The following is a 16,039-nucleotide window of genomic DNA, read 5'->3' as shown; positions in this document are numbered from 1 at the left end:
TCCCCCAGGACTTTGGAATTGGCATAGGATAGTTATGGAATATATTCCCCTGGACTTCCTTACGAATACAGTACACCAAAAAAGGGAGTTATTTTTTAGAATATGGCAGCACATTTTGAAGTACACCAATGCAGATGTATCGGCCATACTGTTTAGGACCTTTCTTTAGCTGTGAGCATGTTGTTTGTTGGTTCCTGGGAGGGAGATCGTGTCTCACAAACTTGATTGAGCTTTTTGAAGAAGTAACAAAGAAGATTGATGAGGGCAGAGCAATAGATGTGATCTATATGGACTTCAGTAAGGCATTCAACAAGGTTCCCCATGGGAGACTGATTAGCAAGGTTAGATCTCACAGAATACAGGGAGAACTATCCATTTGGATACAGAACTGGCTCAAAGGTAGAAGACAGAGGGTGGTGGTGGAGGGTTGTTTTTCAGACTGGAGGTCTATGACCAGTGGAGTGCCACAAGGATAGGTGCTGGGTCCTCTACTTTTTGTCATTTACATAAACAATTTGGATGCGAGCATAAGAGGTACAGTTAGTAAGTTTGCAGATGACACCAAAATTAGAGGTGTAGTGGACAGCGAAGAGGGTTATCTCAGATTACAACAGGATCTGGACCAGATAGGCCAATGGGCTGAGAAGTGGCAGATGGGGTTTAATTCAGATAAATGCGAGGTGCTGCATTTTGGGAAAATAAATCTTAGCAGGACTTATACACTTAATGATAAGGTCCTAGGGCATGTTGCTGAACAAAAAGACCTTGGAGTGCAGGTTCATAGCTCCTTGAATGTGGAGTCGCATGTAGATAGGATAGTGAAGAAGGCGTTTGGTATGCTTTCCTTTATTGGTCAGAGTATTGAGTACAGGAGTTGGGAGGTCATGTTGCGGCTGGACATGACATTGGTTAGACACTGTTGGAATATTGCGTGCAATTCTGGTCTCCTTCCTATCGAAAAGATGTTGTGAAACTTTGCAAGGATGTTGACAGGGTTGGACGATTTGAGCTATAGGGAGAGGCTGAACAGGCTGGGGCTGTTTTCCCTGGAGCGTCGGAGGCTGAGAGGTGACCTTATAGAGGCTTACAAAATTATGAGGGGCATGGATAGGATAAATAGATGAAGTCTTTTCCCTGGGGTTGGGGAGTCCAGAACTGGAGGGCATAGGTTTAGGGTGAGAGGGGAAAGATATAAAAGAGACCTAAGGGGCAACCTTTTCACACAGAGGGTGGCACGTGTATGGAATGAGCTGCCCGAGGATGTGCTGGAGGCTGGTAAAATTGCAACATTTAAGAGGCATTTGGATGGGTATATGAATAGGAAGGGTTTGGAGGCATATAGGCCGGGTGCTGGCAGGTGGGACTAGATTGGGTTGGGATATCTGGTCGGCATGGACGGGTTGGACCGAAGGGTCTGTTTCCATGCTGTACATCTCTATGACTCTATGACTCTAAATACGGCTTTTGTTATGACTTGATATAATTCTATTTTGAATGCAAAGTGGAGTCGCAGGTATATACGATAGTGAAGAAGGCGTTTGGTATGCTTTCCTTTATTGGTCAGAGTATTGAGTACAGGAGTTGGGAGGTCATGTTGTGGCTGTATAGGACATTGGTTAGGCCACTGTTTAGGGTGAGAGGGGAAAGATTAGAAGGGTTTCTACAGGCAGCTATTAATAAGGTCAATACCGGGGAATTGGTTTTGGCAAGTCTGGAACACCGTTTAAGCAGATGGAACATATTGAATGGTAATTGAGAATTCGGTAAAAGTCATTAGTCTGTCAGGTGGAACAAGAGTCAGAGTTGTGGTTGAACTATGGTTCCTGGAGGAGATGAACTTGGCTGCTGACAACAAAACATGAAGATTTGAAACCTCCTTATCTTCCCACACCAGCTTTTAGAAGCCCAGAGAATAGAAAGCTGAGTTAGAGGCATAACAACCTTTACTTGCACAAACTGAGAAAGTGATCCTGATAAGTAGTTCCAGAAAAGCAACAAAAGGAATCCACACCTATCCCTGTGAAACAATGCATCATTTAAGCAATCTGGTCAATGTTGTTATTTTGTCGTTTATCCCTTAACTGTCTTTATTTGTCTATCTTTTGTCTGAATGGGGGCTGGAGACAAATGCTTTGGGTTTAAAGTATAGACATAATGAGATTACCATGTTGTTTAATTTTCTCTCTGCTAAAGTTCTTGCGTATTTAATAAATAGTTGTTTTTTGTTTAAGATACAAAACTGGTATCTGGAATTAACTATTCACACAGTCTGGTTTATTCAAAAGTCTGATCAGGAATCGTTGGAGTAACTATTGGTGGCCTTTGATGGTTTAATTTGACTGCTCTGCAAATACAGAGGTCGAAAGTCTGATTTGGTTTCTCAGTCTATCTCTGTGTTACAACAACAAGGTAGATGTGGAGACCTTGTTTCCACTTATGGGGTTATCTAGGATCAGACAGCTTAACCACAGAATGAGAAATTTCCCATTTAAGACAAAGATGAGAAGAATATTCTTCTCTAACAGCTTGTGGAATTTGTAGAATTCTTTATCGCAGCGATCTGTACAGGCTGAGTCACTAAGTATTTACAAGGCCAGATCATCAACCGTGATCTAATTGAATAGCAGAGCAGATTTGATGGGCTGAATGGCCTACTTCTGCTCCTATGTTTTATGATCTGGGTGTTTGTGAATAGATTATTACTAAGAAACCAAAGCCTGTGCCAGACAGGAGTGTGATGGAATTCTCTCCACTTGTCTGGATGGGTGCAGCTTCAATAACAATAAAGAAGTTTGATACCATCCAGGACAAAGCAGCCCACTGGGATTGGCACTACACCCACAAGCATCCACTCCTTCCACCACTGATGCTCAGTAGCAGCAGTGTGCACTATCTGCAAGATGCACTGATGAAATCATCCAAAGATCCTTAGGCACTACCTTCCACACTAATGGCCCACTTCTGACTAGAAGGACAAGTGCAATAGATAGGTGATACTAAACAAGCATTTTGCATCAGTGTTTACTGTGGAAAAGGACATGGAAGATATAGAATGTGGGGAAATAGATGGTGACATCTTGAAAAATGTATATCTTACAGAGTAGGATGTGCTGGATGTCTTGAAATGCATTGAAGTGGAGAAATCCCCTGGACCTGATCAGATCTACCCTAGAACACTATGGGAAATGATTGCTAGGCCTCTTGCTGACATATTTGTATCATTGATAGTCACAGGTGAGGTGCCAGAAGACTGGAGGTTGGCTAATGTGGTGCCACCTTTTAAGAAAGGTGGTAAGGACAAGGCAGGTATCCTGAGAGACAGGATTTACATGTATTTGGAAAGGCAAGTACTGATTAGGGACAGTCAGTATGGCTTTGTGCATGGGAAAACATGTGTCATGAACTTGATTGAGTGTTTGATGATGTAACAAAGAGGATTGATGAGGGCAGAGTGGTGGACATAATCTATAGAGACTTCAGTAAGGCACTTGACAAGGTTCCCCATGGGAGACTGGTTAGCAAGGTTAGATCTCATAAAATACAGGGACAACTGGCTATTTGGATACAGAACTGGCTCAAAGGTAGAAGACAGAGGGTGATGGTGGAAGGTTGCTTTTCAGACTGTAGGCCTGTGACCAGTGGAGTGCCACAAGGATTGGTGCTGGCTCCACTGCTCTTTGTCATTCATATAAATAATTTGGATGTGAACATATAGTTAGTAAGTGAGCAGATGACACCAAAATTGCACGTGTGGTGGACAGTGAAGAATATTGCCTCAGATTACAAATGGATCTTGATCAGTTGGTCCAATGGGCTGAGGAGTGGCAGATGAAGTCTACTTTAGATAAATGTGAGGTGCTGCATTTTGGAAAGGCAAATCAGGGCAAGACTTATACACTTAATGGTAAGGTCCCGGGGAGTGTTACTCAACAAAGAGACCTTGGGGTGCAGGTTCATAGCTCCTTGACAGTAGAGTTGCAGGTAGATAGGATAGTGAAGAAGGTGTTTGTTATGCTTACTTTTATTGGTTAAATCATTGAGTACAGGAGTTGGGTGGTCATGTTCCATCTATACAGGACGTTGGTTCGGCCACCTTTGGAATATTGTGTACAATTTTGGTCTCCCTCCAATAGGAAGGATGTTGTAAAACTTGAAGGGTTCAGAAAAGATTTATGAAGGTGTTGCCAGGTGTTGGAGGATTTAACTTATAGGGAGAAGCTGAATAGGCAGGGGTTGTTTTCCCTGGACTGTCGGAGGCTGAGTGGTTACCTTATAGAGGGTTATAAAATCATGAGGGGCATGGATAGGAGAAATATTCACCCCTGGACTGGGGTGTCCAGAACTAGAGGGCTTAGGTTTAGGGTGAGAGTGGAAAGATATAAAAGGGACCTAAGGAGCAACTATTTCACACAGAGAGTGGTGTGTGTATGGAATGAGCTGACAGAGGAAGTGGTGGAGGCTAGTACGATTGCAACATTTAAAAGGCTTCTGGATGGGTATATGAATAGAAAAGGTTTGGAGTGATATGGACCAAATGGGACTAGATTAGGTTAGGATATCTGGTCAGCGTAGACGAGTTGGACCGAAGGGTCTGTTTCCATGCTTAGAGAAGTTAATTTATCTAGAGTCTGCCTTAATAATGGATTCTAGTCCTTTCCCTCTGACAGCTGTTAAACTATTGGATGAGTAGTTTTTGTCTCTCTCCTTCTCAGTTAAAGCTGTTATAGTTGTAGCATTCCTAAATCTAGGGGAGTTTGGAAGGTTTCCAGAATCCAGGGGATTTTGGATGGTTTTTTTTGTTAATTCATGGGATGTGGGCATTGTTGGCTGGCCAACATTTATTCATCAACACGCAGTCAGCCTGATGCTGCTGCTTCTCAGCTTCTCCAATTCCAAGCCAATTACACCTTCACTTACACACCATATAGCTGTAGCATGGAAACACATTCTTCAGAACAACTAATCCATGCTGACCATTTATCTATTCCCATTTACCAGCATTTGGCCCATATCCCTCTAAGCTCTTCCTATTCATGTACCCATCCAGATGTCTTTTAAATGTTTAATGCACCAGCCTGCGCTATCTCCTCTGGTAGTTTATTCCATACACTCGCTATCCTCTGTATGAAAAAGTTGCCTCTCATGCCCTTTTTAAATCCTTCCCTTGCATCTTAAACCTCTGCCCTCTAATCTTGGACTTCCCTGACCTGGAAAAAAGACCTTGGTTATTCAAATTATCCATACTCTTCATGATTTTGTAAACCTCTGTAAGGTTTATGATCTCTACAATCTCTCAGCCTCCAATGCTTCGTGGAAAATAGCCAAGCAGGAGGCTGGAAGATCACAGCAAGCCAGGCAGCACCAGGAGGTGGAGAAGTCAACATTTCATGTATAACCCTTCTCCGAGACTTCCTCAGCCTATTCAGACTCTCCCTATATCTCAAATTCTTCTAACTCTTGAAACATCCTTGAACAGGTTCAGAAAAGATTTCCAAGTTTAACAACATCTTTCCTTTAACAGGGAGACCAGATGTGATTGCAGTATACCAAAAGTGGCCGAACCAATGTCCTGTACAGCTGCACCATGACCTCCCAACTCCTATTCTCAAAGCACTGACTAATAAATATAAGTGTACCAAACCCTTCTTCACTAACCATTCTACGTGTGACTTCACTTTGAAGGGACTATGAACATGTGCCCCATCTCTTTGTTTAGCAACACTCCTCAGGGCACTGCTATGCATGTAAATCCTGCTCTGATTTACCTGACCAAAAGGCATCACCTCACATTTACCTAAATTAAACTCCATCTGCCACTCCTCAGTCCATCAACCTATCTGACCAAGGTTCCATTGTATTCTAACTTCTTCACTGACCAGTACACCATCCATTATGGTCATCTGCAAACTTACTAATCAGTCTTCTTATATTCACATCCAAATCATTTATATAAACGACAAAAAGCAGTGGACCCAGCATCGATCCTTGTGACACACCACTGGTTACAGGACTCCAGTTTGAAAAACAAACCTTCTTCATCACCCTTTGAATCCTACCTTCAAGCAAATTTTATATCCAAATGGCTAGCGCTCCCTGGATTCCGTGAGATCTATGCAGCCTACCATGTGGAACCTTGCCAAAGTCCTTGCTGAAGTGTATATAGACAGCCTCCATTGTTCTGCCCATATCAATCACCTTTGACACTTCTTCAAAAAACTCAATCAAGTTAGTGAGATGTGATTTCCCACACACACAGCCATGTTGACTATCCTTAATCAGTCTTTGCTTTTCCAAATACATATAATTCTGACCCTCAGAATACCCTCCAATAACTTATCCACCACTGACGCAAAGCTCACTGATCTATAGCTCCCTAGTTTTCCTTATCACGTTTCTTAAAAAATGAAACCATATAAGCCACCCCCCAGTCTCCTGGCTCCCACCCATGACTCGATAATATAAATATTTCAGCAAAGGACCCAATAAGCACTTCTTCAGCTTCCACAAAGGTCTGGGATACACCTGATCAGGTCCTCAGGATTTCTCCACCTTTATGCATTTTGAGATGCCCAGCACCTCCTTCTCTGTATTATGGGCACTTTTCAAGATATCACTATTTATTTGTACAAGTCTGTAGCTTCTATATCCCTCTCCACAGTAATAATTGATGCAAAATCCTCTTTTAGTATCTCATCCATCTCCTATGACTCCACACATACATACCTTGTTGATCTTTAAGGGGCTCTATTCTTTCCCTAGTTACTGTTTTGTCCTTAATGTATTTGTAGAATCTGTTTGGATTCTCCTTAACCCTATTTGCCAAAGCTGCTCATGTCCCCTTTTTGCTGACCTGGTTTCTCCCTTGGGTATACTCCTACTGCCCTTATGCTCCTCTAGGCATTCAATCAATCCCATCTGTCGATACCAGATATATGCCTCCATGTTTTTCTTGACCAGAGCCTCAATTTCTGTAGTCATCCAGCATTCCCAACACTTACTAAACCTGACCTTCACCCTAAGAGGAACTTACTGCCAATGGATTCTCATTATCGCATGTTTGAAGAGCCCACTTTTCAACAATTTCCTTACCTATGAATAGCCTCGCCTGATCAATGTTTGAACATTTCTGACTAATATTGTCAAAATTGACCTTACCCCAATTCCCCCACTGACGCATCAGTCACTCGCCCTGCCTTATTTCCCAAGAGAAGGTCAAGATTTGCTGCTCCTCTAATACGTACATACACATACTGAATAAGAAAACTTTCTTGTACACGCTTAACAAATTGCTCTTCGTCCAAGCCCTTAACATGATGGCAGTCCCAGTCTATGTTTCAAAAGTTAAAATCCCCTAAGTTACAATCCTAGTAGTTTTACCAATAGCTGGGATCTCCTTACGTATTTGCTTTTCAAATTTCCCACTGACTACTGGGGGTGGGGGGGGGGCCTACAGTACAATCCCTATAAGGTGATCATCACTTTCTTATTTCTCAGTTCTAACCAAATAACATCCCTAACCATATACCCAGGAATATCCTCCTTATGTACATCTGTAATGTTACTCCAACCAAAAACATCACTCCCCCTCTTCTCTTCCCCCCCTTTCTATCCTTCCCATAGCACCTACACCCTGAAGCATTAAGCCGCCAGTCCCATATTCCCAACCATTCTCTGAGTTCACCTACCTTATCAGTCAGGCCTCTGGCATCGAAATAGTTGATCAGTCTTATCTTGTTCTCCGCCTTGCTCTTGGCTGCCTTGGCTACTTGACTTTCTCCTCTCCTAAACTGTACGAGTCGCAGATTTGTCTCTTTTCTCATTAGCTCTTTGGGTCCCCTGGCCTTTACTTGTTTAAAGCCTCCTGGAAAATTGTGAGATAGTTCACTTCAGAAGAAGTAACAGGAATGCAGAGTACAGGGCTAATGGTAAAAGTTTTGGTAGTGTAGATGAACAGAGAGATCTCGGTGTCCTGGTGCATAAATCCCTGAAAGGTGCCACCCAGATTGATAGGGTTGTTAAGAAGGCATATGGTGTGTTGGCATTTATTGGGAGGGGGATTGAGTTTTGGAGCCATGAGGTCATGCTTCAGCTGGACGAGACATTGGAGTACTGTGCATAGTTCTGGTCATCGCATTATTGGAAGGATGTGGAAGCTTTGGAAAGGGTAGAAAGGAGATTTATTAGGATGTTGCCTGGTATGGAAGGAGGGTCTTATGAGGAAAGGCTGAGGGAACTGAGGCTGTTTTTGTTACAGAGACGAAGGTTGAGAGGTGACTTAATTGAGAGATATAAGATAATCAGAGAGTTACACAGGGTGAACAGTGAGAGCCTTTTTCTTCGGATGGTGAAGGCTAACACGAGGTGATAAAGCTTTAAATTGAGGGGAGATATATTTAGGGCAGATATTGGGGTAGTTTCTTTACTCAGAGAGTAGTAGGGGGCATGGAACAGCCTGCCTGCAACAGTATTAGACTTGTCGACGTTACGGGCATTGAACATAGTGGATAATGATAGAACGGTATAGGTTAGATGGGCCTCAAATTGATTTCACAAGTCAATGCAATATCAAGGGCCGAAGGGCCTGTACTGTGCTGTAAAGTTATATTTTCTATGTTATGAATAGCACTAGCAATTCTTCCCACCAACATATTGGTTCCTTTCCAATTCAGGTGCAACCTGTCCTCCTCATGTCAGTCAATTCTCCCTCAGAAGAGATTCCAATAATCCAAAAATGCAAATCCTTGCCCCCTTCATCAACTCTGAGCTGAAAGTGTGTTGCTGGAAAAGCGCAGCAGGTCAGGCAGTATCCAAGGAGCAGGAGAGTCGACGTTTCGGGCCTGAGCCCTTCATCAACTCCTCAGCCACGCATTCATCTGCTCTATCCTCCTATTCCTACTTGTGATTTTAGAGAAGATTTGTAGTTCAGGTTGTGGATCAGGTTGTAAGTTTGCTCGCTGAACTAGTAGATTTGTTCTCAGATATTTCGTCACCATGCTGGGTAACATCATCAGTGAGCCTCTGATGAAGCACTGGTGTTCTGTCCCGTTTTCTATTTATGTGTCTTGGTCTGTTCTGGTGGGTGATATCATTTCTGGTTCTGTTTCTTCAGAAGTGATATCACCCACCACAACAGACCAAGACACATAAATAGCAAGTGGAACAGAACACCAGCGCTTCATCAGAGGCTCACTGATGATGTTACCTAGCATGGTGACGAACATTTGAGAACAAATCTACCTGCTCAGTGAGCAAACTTCCAACCATTCCTCCTCTCACTGGTACATGATACTAGAAGCAATCCAGATATTGTTATCCTCAAGGACCTACTTCTTATCCTTCTGCCTAATTTCCTACACTCTTTCTTCAGAAGATTATCCCTACCATTCTGCAATATCACACTCATTGATTTTGGTGGTTCATGATCATAGTAACCTCATATCAGCAGTCAACCATTTGTTAGGGATTTCCAGATAGCTTATTGAGCTTCTTAAGCAGCAGTTTAGATATGATACATTAGCTAACAAGACAAAAAACATGTCCGACTGTGATAACTAAGGATCATTCACTGGTACGAGACAGGGAACAGGTTGTTGGCATGGAATGCATTAGTCTTGTGAAAGTTGCAAAGGTAGCTAGCTGTGTTCCTCCCCCTGCTGGTGCTGCCTGGCTTGCTGTGTCCCTCTCCCTCCTGATGCTGCTTGATTGTTGTGTTCTTCTCCCTCCTGGTACTGCCTGGCTCTTGTGTTCCTCCCCCTGCTGGTGCTGCCTGGCTTGTTGTGTTCCTCTCCCTCCTGATGCTGCCTGGCTTGCTGCGTTCTTCCAGCCTGCTGCTTGTCTCCCTTGGATTCCTGCAGCTGCAGTGTTTTTGTCTCGAATCCCGTTTCTAGTGGCGGGCAGCTAACTGGATCTGATGTCCCAGAGGATATATTAATGCAGTTGGAGAAGTGGGCACCACTAATTAAAAAGAAAATTAATGCAGTTGTGAGGAAAGATATTAACATCAGTGAAGTACAATTTGGATGCATTGAGCTAAGATACACCAAGTGGTTGGTGTTGCATGTGGACCCCAAACTGTAGGAATCATATTGGGGAAGGTATTAAAAAATAATATAAATAATAAATGTATGGCTGCAATTATGGGAACTCCAATCTGCATATAGATTGGGCAAATCAAATCAGCTACAATAACTTAAAGTAGGAATTCTTGGAGTGTAGGCAGGATAGTATTATGGACCAAATTGTTGAAGAACTAACTAGGAAAAAACAGTTCTAAAGAAATGGCACTCCACTCGGAGTGTTAATGCTGTTATCTCTCCACAGATATTGCAGACCTGCTGGATTTCTCCAACAATTTCTGTTTTCGTCTACAATGCTTTCGTTTTTGTTGAGAAATACTATCCTTGACTGGGTATTGTGTTACAAAGGAAAAGCTGACAACCTCGTTGCATGTAAGCCTTTGGGAAGCATGTCCACAATAGAATAGAATTCCTCATTATGGTAAACAGTGATGGAATAGAAAAGAAAAATTACAGCCCTGGAACAGGCCCTACGGCCTTCCAAGCCTGTGCTGATCCAAATCCATTGTCTAAACCTATTGCCCAATTCCTAAGCATCTGTATCCGTCTGCTCCCCACCTACTCAAATGAATCTACTATGGCTGCCTCTACCACCTCTGCTGACAACGTGTTCCAGGCACCTACCACCCTCTGTGTAAAGTACTTTCTACGTGTATCCCCCTTAAACCTTTCAGCTCTCACCTTGAATGCATGACCTCTTGTTATTGAATCCCTCCCCCTGGGAAGAAGCTTATCCCTATCTACCCTGTCTATACCCGTCATGATTTTGTAAACCTCAATCAGGTTCCCCCTCAATCTTCCTTTTTCTAATGAAATCAATCCTAACTTCCTCAACCTCTCTTCATAGCTAGCACCTTTCATACCAGGCAACATCCTCGTAAACCTTCTACCTTCTCTGCACCCTCTCCAAAGCATTCACATCCTTTCGGTAATGTGGTGACCAGAACTGTACACAGTATTCTAAATGCTGTCTTGTACAATTTTAAAATGACCATCCCACTCTTATACACAATACCCCATCTGATGAAGGCAAGCATACCATATGCCTTCTTGACCACTCTATCTCCTGACATTCCTCTAAAGCCCACTCTGTTCTTAGTTGCCTGGACCTTATGTAGGTTTCCATTCTCCTCTTGGCTAGTCACATGATTTCTCCTGTCATCCACGGTTCATGAATCTTGCCTTTTCTATCCATTGTTTTCAAAGGAACATGCCTATCCTGCACTATCTTTAACCTATCTCTGAAAGCCTCTCACATATCAAATGTGGACTTCCCTTCAAATAGCTGCCCCCAATCCACATTTCCCAGCTCCTGCCAAAATTTTGATATAATTGGCCTTGGCCCAGTTTCGTGCTCTTCCCTTAGGACCATTCTCATCTTTGTCTACGAGTATTCTAAAACTTACAGAATTGTGGTCACTATTCCCAAAGAAATCCCCCACTGCAACTTCTACCACCTGGCCTAGCTCATTCCCCAATACCAGATCTGCACCCTCTCTAAAGCGTCTACATCCTTTTGGTAATGTGGTGACCAGAACTGCACATAGTATTCAAAATGTGGCCGAACCAAATTTTAACATGATCTGCCAGCTCTTATACTCAAAACCCCGTCCAATGAAGGCAAGCATACCATATGCCTTCTTGACCATTCTATTCACCTGTGCAGTCACCTTCAATGTAGAATGGACCTGAACTCCCAGATCTCTCTGCTCATCACCTTTTCCCAAGGCTCTTCTGTTTACAGTATAGTTCACTCTGTAATTAGACTTCCCAAAATGCATCACCTCACATTTGTCTGGATTGAACTTCATCTGCCACTTCTCCGCCCAACTCTCCAGTCCATCTATATTCTCCTATATTCTTTGACAGTCCCCTATGCTTTCTGCTACTCCACCAATCTTCATGTCATCTGCAAACCAATGCCCTTTTCCAGATCATTTATGTATAAAAATGATATGCCTGCAGTTGTTTCTGAGACTAGGTAAAGGAAATTACATTGGGACAAGGCACAAGTTGGCTGTGATATAGTGGGCAACAATTAAACAATCCCAAACCACTTAAAGGGATGTTAGCAGATAGGCAATGGCAATCGCTTAAAGAGCACATGGATGAATTGCAAAGTTCTTCAACTCTGTGTGACATAAAAGGATGTTGCCTGGTATGGAAGGTGCTAGCTATGAAGAGAGGTTGAATAGGTTAGGTTTGTTTTCATTAGAAAAAAGGAGATTGAGGAGGGACCTGATTGAGGTCTCCAAATTCATGAAGGCTGGAGACAGGGTGAATAGAGATCAGCCATTCCCAGGGTGAGGGATTCAATAACGAGAGGTCACGCTTTCAAGATGAGACGTGGAAAGTTTCAGGGGGATACATGCAGAAAGTACTTTACACAGAGTGTGGTGGATGTTTGGAACATGTTGCCAGCAGAGATGGTAGAGGCAAGCATGGTAGTTTCATTTAAGATGCATCTGCACAGATGCATGAGTAGGTGGGCAGCAGAGGGATACAGATGTTTAGGAATTGGGCGACAGGTTTAGACAGTAGATTCGGATCTGCTTAGGCTTGGAAGGCCGAAGGGCATGTTCCAGGGCTGTAAATTTTCTTTGTTTTTTGTTCTAGGTGGGAACTCTGTGGGAAACTAGCGAAGTAATTGCTGGGCCCTTGCTGAGATATTGTATGATCGATAGTCACAGGTGCCGGAAGACTGGAGATTGGCTAACGTGGTGCCACTGTTTAAGAAAGGTGGTAAGGACAAGCGAGGGATCTATAGACCAGTGAACCTGACGTCAGTGGTGGGAAAGTTGAGGGACAGGATTTACATGCATTTGGAAAGGCAAGGACTGATTAGGATAGTCAACATGGCTGTGTGCATGGGAAATCGTGTCTCACAAACTTATTGAGTTTTTTGAAGAAGTAACAAAAAGGATTGATGTGGGCAGAGTAATAGATGTGATCTATATGGACTTCAGTAAGGCATTCGACAAGGTTCCCCATGGGAGATTGATTAGCAAGGTTAGCAAGGTTAGATCTCATGGAATACAGGGAGAATTAGCCATTTGGATACAGAACTGGCTCAAAGGTAGTAGACAGGGTGATGGATAAGGGTCATTTTTCAGACTGGAGGCCTGTGATCAGTGGAGTGCCACAAGGATTGGTGCTGGGTTCACTACTTTTCATCATTTACATAAATGATATGGATGTGAGCTAAAGAGTTATAGTTAGTAAATTTGCAGATGACACCAAAATTGGAGGTGTGGTGGACAGTGAAGAAGGTTATATCAGACTACAACGGGATCTTGATCAGATGATTCAATGGGCTGAGGAGTGGCAGATGGAGTTTAATTTAGATAAATGTGAGGTGCTGCATTTTGGGAAAGCAAATCAGACATGACCTGTACACTTAATGGTACGGTCCAACGGAATGTTGATGAACAAAAAGATCTTGGAGTGCAGGCTCATAACTCCTTGAAAGTAGAGTCACAGGTAGATAGGATAGCAAAGAAAGCATTTGGTATGCTTTTCTTTATTGGCCAGTGTATTGAGTGCAGGAGTCCAGATTAGAGTGCTGGAAAAGCACAGCAGGTCAGGCAGCATCTGAGGAGCAGGAAAATTGACGTTTCGGGCAAAAGCTCTTCATCAGGAGTAGAAGCATGCAGCCTGCAGAGTGGAGAGATAAATGAGAGGGGGGTGGGGGTGGGGAGAAAGTAGCATAGAGTAAAATAGATGAATGGGGGTGGGGATGGAGGTGATAGGTTAGAGAGGAGAGTGGGGGAAGGTAGCTGCTTGACCTGCTGTGCTTTTCTAGCACCACTCTAATCTAGACTCTGGTTTCCAGCATCTGCAGTCCTTGTTTTTATTTATTGAGTGCAGGAGTTGGGAGGTCATGTTGCACTGGACAGGACATTGGTTAGGCAACTTTTGGAATATTGTGTGCAATTCTGGTCTCCTTCCTATCGAAATGATGTTGTAAAACTTGAAAGGGTTCAGAAAAAATTTATGAGAATGTTGCCAGGGTTGGAGGATTTGAGCTACAAGGAGAGGCTGAACAGGCTGGGGCTGTTTTTCCTGGAGTGTTGGAGGCTGAGGGGTGACCTTATAGAGGTTTACAAAATCATGAGGGGCATGAATAGGGTAAATAGACAAGGTCTTTTCTTTGGGATGGGGGAGTCCAGAACTAGAGGGTATAGGTTTAGGGTGAGAGAGGAAAGATATAAAAGAGACCTAAGGGGCAATTGTTTCACGCAGAAGGTGGTGCGTGCGTGGAATGAGCTACCAGAGGAAGCGGTGGAGGCTGGTACAATTGCAACATTTAAACGGCATCTGAATGGGTATATGAATAGGAAGGGTTTGGAGGGATATGGGCCAAGTGCTGGGAGGTGGGACTAGATTGGGTTGAGCTATCCATGCTGTACATCTCTATGACTCTATGACTCTGTATAATAGCAGAGCACTTGAAAGATAGTGACAGGATTGGACAGAGTCAACACGGATTCATGAAGGGAAATTGTGCTTTGCATTGAATTTTTTGAGGAGGTAGAGTAAATAAAGGGGAGCCAGTGGATGTGCTTTCTTTAGATTTTCAGAAGATTTTCAGTAAAGTTTGCATATAAGACATTAGTATGAAAAATTAAAGTGTTGAGATTGGGGACTTTCTACTGACATGGATATAAGACTGGTTAGTAGACAGGAAACAATGATTAGGAGTGAATGGGTCTTTTTCTGAATGGTATGATCAGTGGGGTACCACAAGAATCAGTGCTTAGATCCTAGTTATTCACAATCTACGTTACTGATTTAGAAAAGGAAACTATCTAAATCAGATACCAAAAAGCTCAGGGGGAGAGTATGCAATGAGGAAGATGCAGAGAAGCTTTATTGCGAAGTAAGCAAATATATGGCAGATGCAGTAAAATGTGGATAAATGTGAGGCTTTCCACTTCGGCAGCAAAACCAGGCAGGTGGATTATCTGAATGGCAATAAATTGGAGAACAGAGTGATGCAACAAGACCTAGGTGTCCTCATGTGCCAATTACTGAAAGTAAACTGCAGGTACAGCAGACAGAGAAAACAGGAAATAATATGTGGGCACTCACAGCGAGAGGATTTGAGTACAGGAGCAGGGATGGCTTGCTACAACTATGGTGAGACCACACTTGGAGCATAGTGTATATTTTTGGTCTCCTTATCTGAGGATGGACTTTCTGGACGCAGTGCAGAGAAGGTTTACCAGACTGATTCCCAGAATAGGAGAAGGTGAGGCCTGCAGATGCTGGAGATCAGAGTCGAAAAGTGGGGCACTGGAAAAGCACAGCAGGTCAGGTCGCATCTGAGGAGCAGGAGAGTCAATGTTTCGGGCATAAACCCTTCATCAGGAATATCATCAGAAAGGCATTCCTGGTAAAGAGCTTATGCCTGAAATGTCGACTCTCCTGCTCCTCAGATGCTGCCTGACCTGCTGTGCTTTTCCAGTGCCACACTCTGATTCCTAGAATAGTTGAACAAACGTACAGGCTATATTCACTCGAGTTTAGAGCAATGAGTGAGAATCTTATTGAAACCTACAAAATCCAAACAAAATTAGGCAGAGTAGATGCAGGAAAAATATTCTTGATGACCAGGGATTAGGAGTCACAGTCTAGGCCATAAAGGACAGAAATGAGAAGAGATTTCTTCTTGTAGAGAATGATGAGCCTGTGGTATTCTCTGCCACAGGAAACTGTTGCATTGAAGACTTTCAAAAAAGATGTAGATATAGTTCTAAGGATTAAATGGATCAAAAGATACAAGGAGAAAGTAAGAAGAAGGTCCTGAATAGGATCACAGGCTATGATCCAATTGAATGGCAGGGCAGACTTGCAGGATCAAATGGCCTACTCCTGCTTGCATTCTGTGGTTTTACACTGTCAGTCAACTTTCTGCATCCTTTTTGAAAAATTACCATCAAGCAGCTACTCATGATGCCAGG

This window comes from Hemiscyllium ocellatum, chromosome 43, assembly GCF_020745735.1.
Source record: "Hemiscyllium ocellatum isolate sHemOce1 chromosome 43, sHemOce1.pat.X.cur, whole genome shotgun sequence".
Lineage (NCBI taxonomy): Eukaryota > Metazoa > Chordata > Chondrichthyes > Orectolobiformes > Hemiscylliidae > Hemiscyllium > Hemiscyllium ocellatum.
The sequence above is the reverse complement of the archived record's forward strand: the minus strand, read 5'-3'. Positions refer to the sequence as shown.